The sequence below is a fragment of the Gossypium arboreum genome, chromosome 1 (assembly GCF_025698485.1).
Source record: "Gossypium arboreum isolate Shixiya-1 chromosome 1, ASM2569848v2, whole genome shotgun sequence".
Taxonomy (NCBI): domain Eukaryota; kingdom Viridiplantae; phylum Streptophyta; class Magnoliopsida; order Malvales; family Malvaceae; genus Gossypium; species Gossypium arboreum.
The window spans coordinates 45,709,838-45,726,877 of record NC_069070.1 but is presented as its reverse complement, the minus strand read 5'-3'; the positions used below and the strand labels follow the sequence as shown (position 1 = coordinate 45,726,877).

The 17,040-nt window shown below is 39.4% G+C and overlaps 1 non-coding gene across 1 annotated transcript; it reads left to right on the top strand.

Annotated features, from left to right (window-relative positions):
• Positions 1 to 400: 400 nt before the first annotated feature.
• On the top strand, positions 401 to 507 carry LOC128281897 (small nucleolar RNA R71). The gene has a single exon (XR_008272178.1). It is a non-coding gene; the product is annotated as a small nucleolar RNA R71 (small nucleolar RNA).
• The last annotated feature ends 16,533 nt before the right edge of the window (positions 508 to 17,040 follow it).

Genomic DNA, 17,040 nt, shown 5'->3' with positions numbered 1-17,040 from the left:
TTGAGGTCGAGGATTATTACCCATATAATTTAATTGCTCATTTTCCATGTTGTGGCCATAAGGTGGGTATTTTGAATTGCTCGTTCCTCCTCCACTTGCATTGCATTGCATTACTGGGTGAACCTGTGAAGAACCAAGAAAACCGTCAATTTTTCTATTCAAAAGTTCTACCTGATTAGAGAGCATGGTAACTGAATCGATGTTAAAAAAATCTGTTGCTTTCGTTGGCTTTGTCCTCATGACTTGCCACTGATAATTATTCAGTGACATCTCTTCTATAAATTCATAAGCATCCTCAGGTATCTTATTATTGATAGTCCCACCAGCAGCTGTGTCAACCATCTGTCTAGTCGAAGGATTTAAACCATTGTGAAAAGTTTGAACCTGTAGCCAGAGTGGTAACCCATGGTGAGGGCACCTTCTTAACAGATCCTTGTAGCTCTCCCATGCATCGTAGAGTGTTTCTAGATCCATCTGCACAAAAGAAGAGATGTCATTCCTTAACTTAGCCGTTTTAGCCGGCGAAAAATATTTAAATAAAAACTTTTCTGTCATTTGTTCCCAAGTAGTGATTGACCCTCCTGGTAACAAGTTCAACCACTGTTTAGCTTTGTTCCTCAATGAAAAGGGAAATAAACGAAGACGAATGGCATCATCAGAAATGCCATTGATTTTAAATGTCTCGTAGAGTTCCACAAAATTCGCTAAATGAGCGATGGGATCCTCGTCCTGCAAACCATCAAACTGAACAAATTGTTGTATCATTTGAATTGTGTTAGGTTTTAGTTCAAAATTATTTACAGCAACAGCAGGCCTAACTATGCTTGATTTAGCTCCTGTTAAAGAAGGTTTAGCATAATCATAAATAGTGCGCGGAGTAGGATTCTGATTTACTGGATCAGTAGCAATCGCAAGAGGTATTGGATTATCCCGATTTTTAGCCATCTCCTCGATTGCGGTGTGAATATCGCCTTCTTGCTCTTCCTCTGTGTATCTTAGGCTTCGCCTTATTTCTTTCAGTTTCTGTGAGCTGTGCGATCAATCTCACTATCAAACAGTAATGGTCCTGACGGGTTTCTTCTAGTCATAAACTATGAAAACTTGCTAGAAGAAAAGAAAATTTAGTAACAAAAACAAAAAAAAAATTAACTTGCAATAAAAGTAAATGGCTAAAGTAATAAAAATAGAGTGTTCCTAATATCTTAGTTCCTCAGCAATGGTGCCAAAAACTTGATCGTGATGATTTGAAGTGTGATAAGTTTAAAAAAAATTATAATTGACCGTTCTTGAAACTAACTATTATCACGACAAAGGCAAGCGCACCTTATCGAACTGTAGTATAGTTTATGGCAAGACCGGAGTGTCGAACCCAAAGGAACCAAGAGTACTAGTATTAACCTTCTTTTTATTATCTAGCCTAAAAATAAAGGGTTTGTTTTATCTAAACTAATTACTAAACTAATAATGCACAAAAAGAAAATTTGAAAAAACTTTTGAGAAAACTGATTAATTAAGACAATACCCAAGGAAAATTCCACCTAGACTTCACTTGTTATTTGACTCTGAATCAGACGGTTTATTCATTTGACTTGATCCATAGAAATCCCTAATTTATATTATTATCTCTCTCGAGACTAAAAACGCCTAACCCTAGGTTGATTAATTGAAATCTCTTTCTAATTAACTCCCTAGTGTTACATTAACTCGATCTATGGATTCCCTTATTAGGTTTCACCCTAATTCGGCAAAATCTTGTCACCCTATCTCTAGGTGTGCAATCAACTCCGCTCAATTATGCTAGATCTACTCATAGACAGGGACTTTTGCTCCTCTGAATAAGCACATCAATACTTGAATCAATATCCTGGAATATTAAAACAAGAATTAAGAGCACATAATTAAGAACAAGTCATATATTTATCATACAATTCAGAACATAATAACAAGATCCATCTTAGGTTTCATTCCCCTTAGGTATTTAGCAGATTTAGTTCATATTTATAAAAGGAAACATCTCAAAAGAATAAAGATAACAAAACATAAAGAAAACCAAAACTCCTCAAGGAAATTGAAGGAGATCTTCAGTTTTAAAGATGAATCCGACTACTAAGATGGATCAATCAACTTCTTCAAGTAATTCCTTGCCTCCTACCCTCTGTGTCCTCTCTAAGTGCCTCCTCTGGTTTTTAAATAGACTTTTGAATGCTTTAAAGCCCTTAAGAGAGGCATTTTCCGAGCAGAACTAAACTTGGGCTCGACATGGACACACCCATGTGCGATTTCTTCAATCCATGTTCAAGGCTTTTAAATAGACATGGCCGTGTGATCTACCCGTGTAAGTCGTGCTCGATTCTACTAAAAAGACACGACCATGTGGTCTACCCGTGTAAGGAAGTCCAAGCCGTGTTAGAGCCTGTTAACACTGCACTAGCATGTGGTCGACCTATGGATTCCCTTATTAGGTTTCACCCTAATTCGGCAAAATCTTGTCACACTATCTCTAGGCGTGCAATCAACTCCGCTCAATTATGCTAGATCTACTCTTAGACAAGGACTTCTGCTCCTCTGAATAAGCACATCAATACTTGAATCAATATTTTGAAAATTTAAAAAAGAATTAAGAGTACATAAATAAGAACAAGTCAAATATTTATCATACAATTTAGAACATAATAACAAGATCTGTCTTAGGTTTCATTCCCTTTAGGTATTTAGTGGATTTAGTTCATATTTATGAAAGGAAACATCTCAAAAGAATAAATATAACAAAACATAAAGAAAACCCAAAACTCCTGAAGGAAATTGAAGGGAGATCTCCAGTTTTGAAGATGAATCCGACTTCTAAGATGGATCAATCAGCTTTCTTCGAGTAATTCCTTGCCTCCTACCCTCTGTGTCCTTTCTAAGTGGCTCATCTGGTTTTTAAATAGACTTTTGAATGCCTTAAAGCCCTCAAGAGAGGGATTTTTCGAGTAGAACTAAACTTGGGCTCGACATGGACACGCCCGTGTGCGATTTCTTCAATCCGTGTTCAAGGCTTTTCAATAGACACGGCCGTGTGATCTACCCGTGTAAGTCGTGCTCAATTCTGCTAAAAAGACACGGCCCTGTGGTCTACCCGTGCAAGGAAGTCCAAGCCGTGTTAGAGCCTGTTAACACTACACGGGCATGTGGTCTGCCCGTGTAAGGAAGTCCTGCCCGTGTTGGTTTCCCACATTGGCCCATTTTCTCCATTTTCGGCCCGTTTCTCATTCCTTTTACTCTCCTGTGCTCACCTAGGTATAAAACATGAAATTAAAGTATTTAGGAGCATCGAATTCACAAAATAAAAGGAAAAAACATCCATAAATGTGCTAAGCATGGTATAAAAATATGTATAAATTACGGTTTATCAAATACCCCCACACTTAAGCTTTTGCTTGTCCTCAAGCAAAATCCTCAACTCATAATCAAAATTAATTCTTCTCAACTTGTAATTCCTATCAATAATGTCTCAAAATAATCCATAAGTAATCATACATTGAAAATTCAACTAGAAGAATATCAAAGTTTCAAACATTCCAAGTTGAGCATTTTATCACGAAAACTTAGGTGTCTCCCCTCATCTAAGTGATTACCTTTGATTCAAAATATCACAGAGTTTTAACATTCTCACTAAGGATTCACTCAAATCACTCGAGGTGTTTAAGGACGACAAGTTAAGCACTCAATAGTCAGTATGAAAGGTTATTACCATAGGCTTGCATGAAAATCAAATCTCCACCACTATAAATTGAGATGAAACATCAATCAAAAGGTCTTTAGAGGGTTGTAACATGGCTTTGGTTAGAGGTGTGGTCACAAGTTGAAAAAGAATGTTAGAATTGAGATTAAATTGAAAAAAAATTTACCTAACTAGAAAAATAATTAATCATCAATTGAATACATGTGAGCTTCTTCTCGAATATGAAATTAAACACTTAAGCTCAAAAACAAAGAATTAGTACTAATATATATATATATATATATATATATATATATATGTATTAAATTTTCTTTTCTTTTCTTTTTTAAAAATCAAATAAGATAAGCTAACTATCAAAAATAAAACATAGCTAAGAAATTTATTCAAATCAAATCTCGACAAAAATAGTGATCAAATTAATTTAGGGGATTTCAACAATAATGGGTTATGGGTTAATATTGAGGGTAAATCAATGGATGGCTTATTAGGCTTAAGAGGGTTTACTAGGGGTTAATTATGAAGGTAGGCTTTTATGGAGTGAGTGGGTTACAACTAAATACCTTTATCATCTTGACATATCAAATCAAAGGTGTGGTCTTGACATGTATAATCAAGCAAGTTCTAGAATAATAGATCAATATTGACGCACTCAAATCAACAATAAAAGTGAGCATGAAAGAAATAATATATGCTCTAAAGGCTCAAGATCTCACAAAAATTATGGCTTTTTGATGTTAACCCTGTGAATTTCAACTCAAGATAATACCTAAACTTGGGGAATAACCTAGAAATTTTTATAATTCTCAAAAATCAACTTATCATGCTTTGATTCTCTAATTCCTTAAAGTTTAAACAATCAATGCATACATGCCTATGTTTTATCCAAGACATATCAATAAAAATCATAAATTAATCAAAATTCATTCTAATAATGATATGAGACGATTATTTGAGAACAAGACAAAATTCAGGGATTTTTCTGATAATGAAATAAATAACCCCCCCACACTGAAGATGTCTATTGCCCTCAATGTACAAAGATATATAATAGTGATATAAAGATAATATCAGAAGAGAGAGAGAGAGAAGTGAAACTTCTTGAATGTTGAATGGAATCCTTGAATTGGAGGTATGGAGAATAATCGGCCAAGGCAATGATAAGATTGGAGGAGGATACTTTAGTGGTGGTAGAGTTTAGGTTCCACAACCACAATGTCCAGCGAAGAGGTTATCGTGGTGGTCGGGCAGGACATGGCAATAGTGGAAAACCTTTTCTAGTGGAGTTTCAAGTTCCTAAGTGATGGTGAGCTTTGGAGCTTTTTATAAATCGTCATCGCCGGATGGTTCTCGAGGTGGTGATGGCGATGAGATGTGAAGGTGCTGACAAATCTGATGTAGAGTAGCATCAATGTGATTAAAACGCTGAAAACACTACTGCTCAAATCGAGTAAGGCGCTCAGAGACGTCAGAGTATGAAGCCGCTGCATGAACTGGACTATGAATTGGTTGTGCCTGAGACGGTGGATTATCATGACGTAGAGGGACATTATCAGTAATGTCCTCTGAGTCCTCCTCGTCGGTGGACTGGACCAAGCGATACTAGGGGGGTCAACTCCATGTCGTCGCTAGATCATCCTCATATGTAGCATACTCGAGATGCCCTGTGGGGACATTTGACCAATCAGGGTGAGGGAAGATGCTTGCGCCGCCGTGTTGAAGAGGCCTAAATACCATGCCAGGTAAGTCACATAAGGGCTGATGGATCTAAATCCCTTCCTATGCCGCTCCGTCTGATGGCGAATGGCGAGGGCAATGAAATAGGCAAGGTCGAAGACGTGCCCGTTTGCCATACTCCATAAAAAGTAGGCGTCGTGAGTGTTGACGATGCGGGTGCTCTCTCGTCGCCCTGTCAAAGTGTGGGCCAAGATGGCATGTAAGTACCTCAGGGATGGGGCGAGGGCCGATGCCTTAGAGCGGCGGGGGTCATAAGTGACCAAGTTAGGGACTAAAGCACTCCAACACTTCAAAGGAGAATAGTAGATATGGCTATGGAGGGTGTCGAGTTCGTTGTCGTCCATGAACTCTTCCGTATACAACCCTATTGCACTTCTAAACTCAGGTACACTCAACTGGCGTACTAAACCGCTAAGACGGAACTGGACCATTCCAGGATCATTGAACTATGTCATGACGACTTGAAGATGGAAGCTCGAGTAGAGTTTGAGTTTAAGCTTGAGGTACATCGGCTCGATGATCTCAAAAAAGAGGCCCCATGGGTCAATCGTCAGAAGGGCTCGTATCGCATCAGCTAGTTGGATTTGTTCAAGTGCTGCCCAATCAATGCAGCGGCCCACACTCAGGGGTCGGGCCCGTAGTATCTGAAAAAGTACCTCCTGTGGTTCCCAGGGAAACTGGAGGAATGGATGCCTAATTTCCGTGGTAGGACCCGACGATGATTCTGCTCATTTCCTCTTCTTGAGGTGGGGACGACAGTTTTCTTACCACGTGGATTTGACATAGTATCTGCAATGCCAAGATGAAGTTATAGAAATACCCCCTAAGAATAGCATGAAAATGTATGTAAGCATGTTAAAATTAAAGAAAAATACTTCATGGGCATCATAGGCAAAAGGGAAGATATACTGAAAAGAAACTAAATCCTAATGGAAAGATATATCAAGTCATTAGTAACAATAAGAACATGAGAATGGTGCTAAATGGAATACCTAGTGAATGAATGCATGTGGGATTGATAATATGTAATATGGTGTGGATAAGCATGAAATCCATGGTAACTAGAGAAAAATGGATGAATGTAGCATAATGTATCGACTAAAATGGTAAATTTCTAACAAAGAGCATAAGTATTACTATCATTAGAACCATCAATATTAAGGAAAATAGTCAAAAAACACAATAAAAAATCATAAAATTAGTAAAAGAATTGAAGAGAATAGAAAGAAAAGAGTGAACAAACGCAATAGTTTGGTAGAGGGAGGAGCTTGGGTCATCGATGGTGGTGCTGTGGTCGGCGCACGGGTGTGGCAGGGAGGATGTGTGAAAGGATTCCAGCGGCTAGGGTTTGATATTTGGGGAAGGGGATGATGAATAGTAGGGAGTTTATATAGATTTTGGGGCACACGGCCATGGGACACGTCCGTGTCTCCTAATTTTAGCTTGTGTGTATCGTGATTTTCAAATTTGGGGGCATCTGAAATTCAGCCCACGCCCGTGTTCTTTGGGCGTGTTGGTGCACATGGCCATGTCGCATGGTCGTGCTTTGCTTCGTTCGCTTCTCCCATGCCCGTGTATGTATGTTCACGCCCGTGTTGTTTTGTCAGTCTTGACCACGAGTAGTGAGCACGGGCGTGTCACACGCCCGTGTTGTTTTCTTAGTTTCAACCATAGCCTCTAGACATAGGCGTGTCGAACGCTTGTGTTGTAACACCCTGTACCCGAGTCCATTACCGGAGTCGAACACAAGGTACACACAGACTTAACTTAATTATTTTCACAGTCCATAAAAAAAAATTTCCAGACAAGCTGGTTACTGCGTCACTGTCGCCTTAAAAAATCATATCTTGAGTTTCAAAGCTCAAAAATCAGTTTTGTAATTTTTCCCTGAAACTAGACTCATATGTCCATCTACCTATTTTTTTCTAGAATTTTTGGTAGGGCCAATTAGTACAGTTTATTAGTTAAAGTCTCCCCTAATCCAGGGTTTGACTACACTGACCTTCACGCATTACGAATTGGATATCTCCCTGTACAGGGCTTCAATACTGATTCCGTTTGTTTCTATAGAAAGTAGACTCAAGGAGGAATCTATACATATATGGAATGACTCCTAATTATCTCTGGTTAATTTACAATGAATTTCCAAAGTTGGAACAGGGAATCCAGAAACCGTTCTGGCCCTGTTTCACGAAAACCTAAATATCTCTTAACATACAACTCATATGACCGTTTCGTTTCTTCCATATGAAATTAGATTCATCAAGGTTCATTTACATAATTTATTCACTATTTAATTCCATTCCTGATATTTTTAGTGATTTTTCACATCCACACCACTGCTGCTGTCAGCATCTATTTTCAAGGTAAACTTTACCTATTTCGTGGTTTCCATGGACCAACTAGAGTTTTGTCATACATAGGTCCACATATGATCATATTTAGCCATTCCAAGGGCTGATCATTGCCCAAAACTTCCATTAAAGTCCATAGTCACATCATGAAACCATATATACATACATAAACACAAATGGTCTAATGCCGTACTCCACTTCTACGAGCCATTTTCGCATGGCCGTACACACATACATCACAAAAAGGTACTTGAAAAACAACAAAGGGTAGTCCTATACATGCCATTTCAAAGCTCAACCAAAATTGTACCAAAAAGGGGGCTTTGATAGTGTGGGCGACTTCGACTTCAAAATCCCGAGTCCGATGGTGACGAGCCAAAATCTATAAAGCAGAGAACAAAGAAACGGAGTAAGCAATTTATGCTTAGTAAGTTTTGAGCAAGAATTTAAACACAACTGAAGTATAGCATTCACATAATTAAACGGATAATTCCGCGTATTCATATATTCAAATCATTTCTACTTTACATTCCAACCCCTATGTTCATACATAAGGGATCATCTTAGCCAAATACCGGAAGCTCATTACTCAACTGAGCGAATATTATTCGAAGGAACTCAACTATTCCAATGCACATACCTCATTGCTAGAATTTTTGCAAGTGTATTAACTGAAATTTTTACAGCAAGATTGCTCATTCCCGAATCACGTACCTTCGGAATTTAACCGGATATAGCGACTCGCTCGATTGTATTCGGGACATAGCCCGGTTATAGTAATTCGCACAATTGCCTTCGAAATTAGCTTTGGATTTAGTAACTTCGCACAAATGCCTTCGGGACTTAACCCGGTTTTGGTAACTCGCACAAATGCCTTCGGGACTTAACCCGGTTTTGGTAACTCGCACAAATGCCTTCGGGAATTGACCCGGATTAGTCACTTAGCACAAAAGCCTTCGGGACTTAGCCCGGACACCATTCGGATAAACATGCACATTTAACACTAAATCATGACACATTCGTATTTCATTTTCATTAGCAAAACTCCAATACAATACACTTATCACTCTTGCACATTTCGGTTCAATATCCACACACAAAGAGCATGATTTCGATTTACTTGAGACATGATCTAATCAAATCATAATTTAAGCTCTATTACTCAAGAACTTACCTCGGATGTTGTCGAACGATTCGATGGCTATTCGACCACTTTTTCCTTCCCTTTATCGGATTTAGTTCCCTTTGCTCTTGAGCTTAATTTAACAAATAATTTGATTTAATCATTTGAGCATCGAAAAGGGAATTCAAGGTACTTAGCCCACATATATTCATTAAACATTAAAGTCACATATGTACGAAATCATGAATCAAACTCAACACATTAGTTAGTATTCTCTTTAGCGAATTTTCTAAGTCAAGATAAAGCCTTCAACATGCTTACTTATGGCGAACAACACATCAACCTATGTACTCATTCATGTGGCGAATATGCATGTTGATGTTGAGGCCAATTACACGTTTAATACCACACATAAATGGCATACATTTTACTAACTAATGCATTACATATTGTAGCTCAATACGCATCTATCATTTACTTCATAACCGAAACATCATCATAAGAAAATATATACCTTGAGATAGTATATATGTCATACCAATACATCATGTGCAAACATATATACATATAGGTGCAAGGGCCGAATCTCAAGTTGATTATAACCAAATATAAACATATATCCACACAAATCTTACCTACCATGCAATAAGCATAAATCATGCTTATGGATATACCATGGCCGAATACATCACAACACCATACCATTTCAATTTTGGTCATGGTTAAACAAAGAACTTAATGTCTCACTAAAAATGCTAAAAAGAAAATCCAAGAGTCATCAACCCACCATCACATATATCATTAACAAGCTTCATATTTAGCATGCAATGGCATTAACACAAAATCCACCTTGGCCGAATACCATTCCCATGACATAGCAAGGATTTGAACCATGGCTAATAAGAACATCAAGCTAGCAACTAAAAACATGCATGAATCTCATGGCACAACATCAAACATACCTTAATCTTGATACAAGTATAGCCAAACCTCTTCCTAATCCTCTTCCAAACCAAACATGAAGCAAAACTCCCTCCTTTTCCTTAGAATTTTCGCCAAGAGAGAATGAGAAGGATGAACAAATTTTTTTTCTCTTTTCTTCAACTCACGGCAAGGGGGAGACACTCACACCATTCTCTTTTTTTTTCTTCCCTTTCATTATTCAATTGCCATGCTCATTATTTTATTTTTTTCTTACATACACCATTGTCACAACATGTTTTATGACATGTTTTTGCCCATAATCCCTTATCATGGCCGGCCACTACCAATTAGGGGGGGAAATTTGACATGCAAGTCCCCCCTTTTGATTACATGCACTATTAGGTCCTTATAGATTAGCCTATCACATTTCAAAAGTGTCACACAAGTCCTACTAACTGAATTCACATGCAATCGACTAAATCGAAGCTTGAAATTTTCACGCATTCATAATTACATATTCTAGACAATAAATATTACGTTCCAACATTTCGGTGACTCGGTTTAGCGGTCCCGAAACCACTTCTCGACTAGGGTCAATTTTGGGCTGTCACAACTCTCCCCCACTTAAGAAATTTTCGTCCCCGAAAATCTTACCGGTAAATAGGTTTGGATATCGCTCTTTCATAGAGTTCTCGGGTTCCCAAGTAGCTTCTTCCATCCCGTGTTTGAGCCATAACACTTTTACTAACGGAACCCTTTTGTTTCGCAACTCCTTCACTTCACGAGCTAGGATACGAATCGGTTCTTCTTCATAACTCATATCGGCTTGAATTTCGACCTCTGATGGACTAATTATGTGCGATGGATCAGATCTATAGCGTCGAAGCATCGAAACATGAAAGACGTCGTGAATCTTCTCAAGTTCAGGAGGCAAAATCAATCGATATGCAACTGGACCGACTCGTTCGGAGACTTCATATGGCTCGATGAACCTTGGACTCAATTTGCCTTTATGGCCAAATCTGAGTATCTTTTTCCAAGGCGAAACTTTAAGAAACACTTTATCTCCCACCTGATACTCAATGTCTTTTCGTTTCAAATTCGCGTACGATTTCTGACGATCTGCGGCTGTCTTTAGACTTTCACGGATTACTTTTACTTTCTGTTCAGCATCTTTAATCAAGTCCACTCCGAAAATTTTACTTTCACCGAGGTTCGGTCCAAACAATGGCGTACGGCATTTTCGACCGTACAAAGCCTCGTAAGGTGCCATCTTAATACTTGACTGAAAACTATTGTTGTAAGCGAATTCAATCAAAGGTAAATATCGTTCCCATGAACCATTAAACTCAAGGACGCAACATCTCAACATATCCTCAAGTATCTGAATTACCCGCTCAGATTGACCATCGGTTTGTGGATGAAAAGTGGTGCTAAAATGTAGCTTGGTACCCAAAGCTTCTTGCAATTTCTTCCAAAATCGTGAGGTGAATCTCAGATCTCTATCTGACACAACAGAAATCGGTACCCCGTGTAATCTCACAATCTGAGAAACGTACAATTCAGCTAGTTTATCCAATGAAAATCCAGACGCACGGGATAAAGTGAGCCGATCGAGTCGGTCTATCAACAACAACCCAAATCGCATCCTTCTTACTTGCGGACAATGGCAGTCCGGACACAAAGTCCATTGTGACTCGATCCCATTTCCACTCAGGTATCTTGATCGGCTGAAGTAATCCTGAAGGCACTTGATGTTCCACTTTCACTTGTTGACATATTAAACATCTCGAAACAAAGTCAGAGATGTCTCATTTCATACCATGCCACCAAAACCGACGTTTCAAATCGTTGTACATCTTCGTACTCCCCGGGTGAATTGACATTCGGCTACAATGGGCTTCATTCAGAATCATCGAAATGAGTTCCGAATTCCTTGGAACACACAAACGACTTCTAAACTTCAAACAATCATCATCATCAATTTGAAACTCCGATTCCTTGTTCGGAACACACTCAGCCCGTTTTGCAACCAATTCATCATCGACTTTCTGAGCTTCACGAATTTGATGAATCAATAATGGTTTGGCTTTTAATTCAGCTACTAACACTTTGTCGGGTAGAACAGATAAGTGTACATTCATCGCTCGCAAAGCGAACAGTGATTTCCGGCTTAAGGCGTCCGTAACCACATTAGCCTTTCCCGGGTGATAATCAATGACCAGCTCATAATCTTTCAACAACTCAAGCCAACGCCTTTGTCGTAGATTCAAGTCTCTTTGAGTCATCAAATATTTGAGACTTTTGTGATCCGAAAATACATGGCACTTCTCACCAAATAAGTAATGTCGCCATATTTTCAAGGCGAATACGATGGCAGCTAATTCGAGATCATGGGTCGGATAATTCTTCTCATGTGGCTTTAATTGTCTCGACGCATAGGCCACAACTCGACCCTCTTGCATCAATACGCAACCTAACCCAAGTAGGGAGGCGTCACTATAGATGACAAACTCTTTGCCTGATTCAGGCTGCACTAAAATTGAAGCTTTCGTCAAATAAGTTTTCAGTTGATCAAAACTTTTCTGACATTTTTCCGTCCATTCGAACTTAACATCTTTTTGAAGTAGCTTCGTCATGGGTTTGGCTATCATCGAGAATCCTTTTACAAACCGTCGGTAGTAACCAAGCAAGTCCCAAAAGCTCGAACCTCAAGAATATTTCTGAGGCTTCCAGCTAAGTATGGCTGAAATTTTGCTCGGTCGACTCGAATACCCAATGTAGATACCACATGACCCAAGAAGCTAACCTCTCTAACCGAACTCACACTTGCTGAACTTAGCATATAACCGCTAACCCGTAAAATTTGCAACACTAATCTCGGTGTTCAAAGATGTTCGGTCTCATCTCTTGAATAGACCAAGATGTCATCAATGAACACAACTACGAACCGGTCCAAATCTCGTTTGAAGATCCGATTCATCAAATCCATAAATACCACAGGGGCATTAGTGAGCCCGAACGGCATCACTAAGAACTCGTAGTGACCGTACCTCGTTCTGAAAGCAGTTTTGGGTACATCCGAATCTCGAATCCACAACTGATAATAACCCGATCTCAAATCTATCTTTGAAAACACTGAGGCTCCCTTTAGTTGATCAAACAAATCATCAATACGCAGTAACGGATATTTATTCTTTATCGTCACTTTATTCAGCTGACGATAGTCAATGCACAACCTCATGGTTCCGTCCTTCTTTTTCACAAACAATACTGGTGCACCCCAAGGTGAGAAACTTGGTCGAGCGAAACCTTTGTCCGTCAATTCTTGCAACTGAGCTTTCAACTCTTTTAACTCGATTGGTGCCATACGATACGGAGCTATCGAAATCGGCGTAGTCCCAGGTACAAGCTCAATACCAAACTCTATCTCCCGAACAGTGGCAAACCCGTAATTCTTTGGGAAAACATCCGGTATTCACAAACCACCCGCATGATTCGGGTTTTATTTCTAACTCCTTATCATCAAGTACATACGCAAGGTATGCTTCGCACCCCTTTCTTACATATTTCTGGGCCAACATTGATGATATTACAACTGGCAACCCCTTTAAGTCCGTAGACTCAACTCGGATCATCTCGTTATTTGCGCACCTCAAATCCATGGTCTTGCTTTTGCAATTCACAACCGCATCATGCACGGTCAACCAATCCAAACCAAGAATAACATCAAATTCATCGAACGGCAAAAGCATCAAGTCCGCCGAAAAATAGGAACCTCGAATTACTAGGGGGCATTTCTTACACACTTTGTCAACAAGCACGTAACAACCCAAGTTTGACACCCGAATTACGAACTCAGTAGACTCAATAGGTAAAGTCTTACTGGATGCTAAGGTTTCGCATATATAAGAATGAGTAGAACCAGGGTCAATCAAAGCAATCACATTAGTATCAAAGAGAGTGAAAGTACCCGTAATAACATCTGGCGGGGAAGCATCCTCGCATGCGCGTATTGCATAAGCCCTAGCAGGAGCGCGAGCCTCGGATCTGGTCGTAGCATCTCTAGATCCTCTCTGACCACCACTAGCATTGCCCATATTTCTAGATGGTCTACCTCGGCGTTGGTAGCGCCGGCTTCCCACTCGATTTACATTCTGCTCGCACAACCTCGGGCAATCTTTAATGAAGTGGTCAACTGATCCGCACTTGTAACAGGAGCGGTCATGGAATCTACAACTTCCAGAATGCCATTTGCCACAATGCTGACACTCCGTTCTGTCTCGACATTCATTCCCAACACTGGCGACCGAGGTGCCTCGTGTACCCATAGGGGGTCGATCACGATCTCGTCTAAAAAGGCCCGAAGTGCCTCTAGACCGGCCCACATCATCACGAAATTTCTTCAATGCCTGTTGAAGAGGCTTTCCCGAGGATCTTTTACGAAACTCTCCAGTTCCCACATCAACTTTTTGTTTTTCTTTTCTAAGCTTTTCGGCTTTACAAGCTCGCTCGACAAGTACTACGAACTCTCGTATTTCAAGAATGCCAACGAACATTTTTATATCTTCATTCAGCCCATCCTCGAAGCGTTTACACATGATAGCCTCGGACGAAACACATTCCCGAGCGTATCTACTAAGTCTAACAAATTTTTGCTCGTAATCAGTAACTGACATAGAACCTTGCTTAAGCTCAAGAAATTCCTTCCGTTTTTGATCAACAAATCTCTGACTGATATACTTTTTCCGAAACTCAGTTTGGAAAAACTCCCAAGTTACTTGCTCTCGGGGCACAACAGAAGTCAGAGTACTCCACCAATAGTAGGCAGAATCGCGTAGCAAGGAGATAGTACACTTTAGGCATTCATCGGGTGTACAAGATAGCTCATCGAGTACCCGGATAGTGTTGTCCAACCAAAATTCAGCTTGCTCGGCATCATCGCTATCTGTAGCTTTAAATTCAGTAGCCCCATGTTTTCAGATTCTGTCAACTGGGGGCTTATTTGACCTTATTTGGTTAGTTACCGGAGGTGTTGTAGGTGCGGGGGTGCTATTTGTCGGGAATGGAGGTTGTGGAACAGCCGTATTAGTTCGAATGTATTGGTTGAACCAATCATTCATCACGCTATAAAAAGCTTGCCTAGCCTCATCATTCGGATTACTAGCATTAGGTTGAGAGTCCGCCGGAGCTGTCCCTTGTGCGGGAGCAGGCGCTACACTCTCAAGATCATCAGCTACCGCTTGGTCGGGATCGGGATCTATTACTATAAATAAGCACATTTACAAATGTCAGAAATCACCACACTATCAAATAATCACATAAAATGGCATGTATAGCTAAACCCAACGCATTACGGTAGTCCTAGAATCGACTAAACCGTAGCTCTGATACCAATAAAATTGTAACACCCCTTACCCGAGTCCGTTACCGGAGTCGAACACAAGGTGCACACAGACTTAACTTAATTATTTTCACAGTCCATAAAAAAAAATTTCCAGACAAGCTGGTTACTGCGTCACTGTCACCTTAAAAAATCATATATTGAGTTTCAAAGTTCAAAAATCAGTTTCGTAATTTTTCCATGAAACTAGACTCATATGTCCATCTACATATTTTTTTCTAGAATTTTTGGTCAGGCCAATTAGTACAGTTTATTAGTTAAAGTCTCCCCTAATCCAGGGTTCGACTACACTGACCTTCACGCATTACAAATTGGATATCTCCCTGTACAGGGCTTCAATACTGATGTCGTTTGTTTCTATAGAAAGTAGACTCAAGGAGGAATCTATACATATATGGAATGACTCCTAATTATCTCTGGTTAATTTACAATGAATTTCCAAAGTTGGAACAGGGAATCCAGAAACCGTTCTGGCCCTGTTTCACAAAAACCTAAATATCTCTTAACATACAACTCATATGACCTTTTCATTTCTTCCATATGAAATTAGATTCATCAAGGTTCATTTAAATAATTTATTCACTATTTAATTCCAATCCTGCTATTTTTAGTGATTTTTCACATCCACACCACTGCTGCTGTCAGCATCTGTTTTCAAGGTAAACTTTACCTATTTCGTGGTTTCCATAGACCAACTAGAGTTTTGTCATACATAGGTCCACATATGATCATATTTAGCCATTCCAAGGGCTGATCATTGCCCAACACTTCCATTCCAGTCCATAGTCACATCATGAAACCATATATACATACATAAACACAAATGGTCTAATGCCATACTCCACTTCTACGAGCCATTTTTGCATGGCCGTACACACATACATCACAAAAAGGTACTTGAAAAACAACAAAGGGTAGTCCTATACATGCCATTTCAAAGCTCAACCAAAATTGTACCAAAAAAGGGGCTTTGATAGTGTGGGCGACTTCGACTTCAAAATCCCGAGTCCGATAGTTGACGAGCCAAAATCTATAAAACAGAGAACAAAGAAACGGAGTAAGCAATTTATGCTTAGTAAGTTTTGAGCAAGAATTTAAACACAACTGAAGTATAGCATTCACATAATTAAACGGATAATTCCGCGTATTCATATGTTCAAATCATTTCTACTTTACATTCCAACCCCTATGTTCATACATAAGGGATCATCTTAGCCAAATACCGGAAGCTCATTACTCAACTGAGCGAATATTATTCGAAGGAACTCAACTATTCCAATGCACATACCTCATTGCTAGAATTTTTGCAAGTGTATTAACTGAAATTTTTACAGCAAGATTGCTCATTCCCGAATCACGTACCTTCGGAATTTAACCGGATATAGCGACTCGCTCGATTGTATTCGGGACATAGTCCGGTTATAGTAATTCGCACAATTGCCTTCGGGAATTAGCCTGGATTTAGTAACTCGCACAAATGCCTTCGGGACTTAACCCGGTTTTTGTAACTCGCACAAATGCCTTCGGGACTTAACCCGGTTTTGGTAACTCGCACAAATGCCTTCGGGAATTGACCCAGATTTAGTCACTTAGCACAAAAGCCTTCGGGACTTAGCCCGGACACCATTCGGATAAACATGCACATTTAACACTAAATCATGACACATTCGTATTTCATTTTCATTAGCAAAACTCAAATACAATACACTTATCACTCTTGCACATTTCGGTTCAATATCCACACACAAAGAGCATGATTTGATTTACTTGAGACATG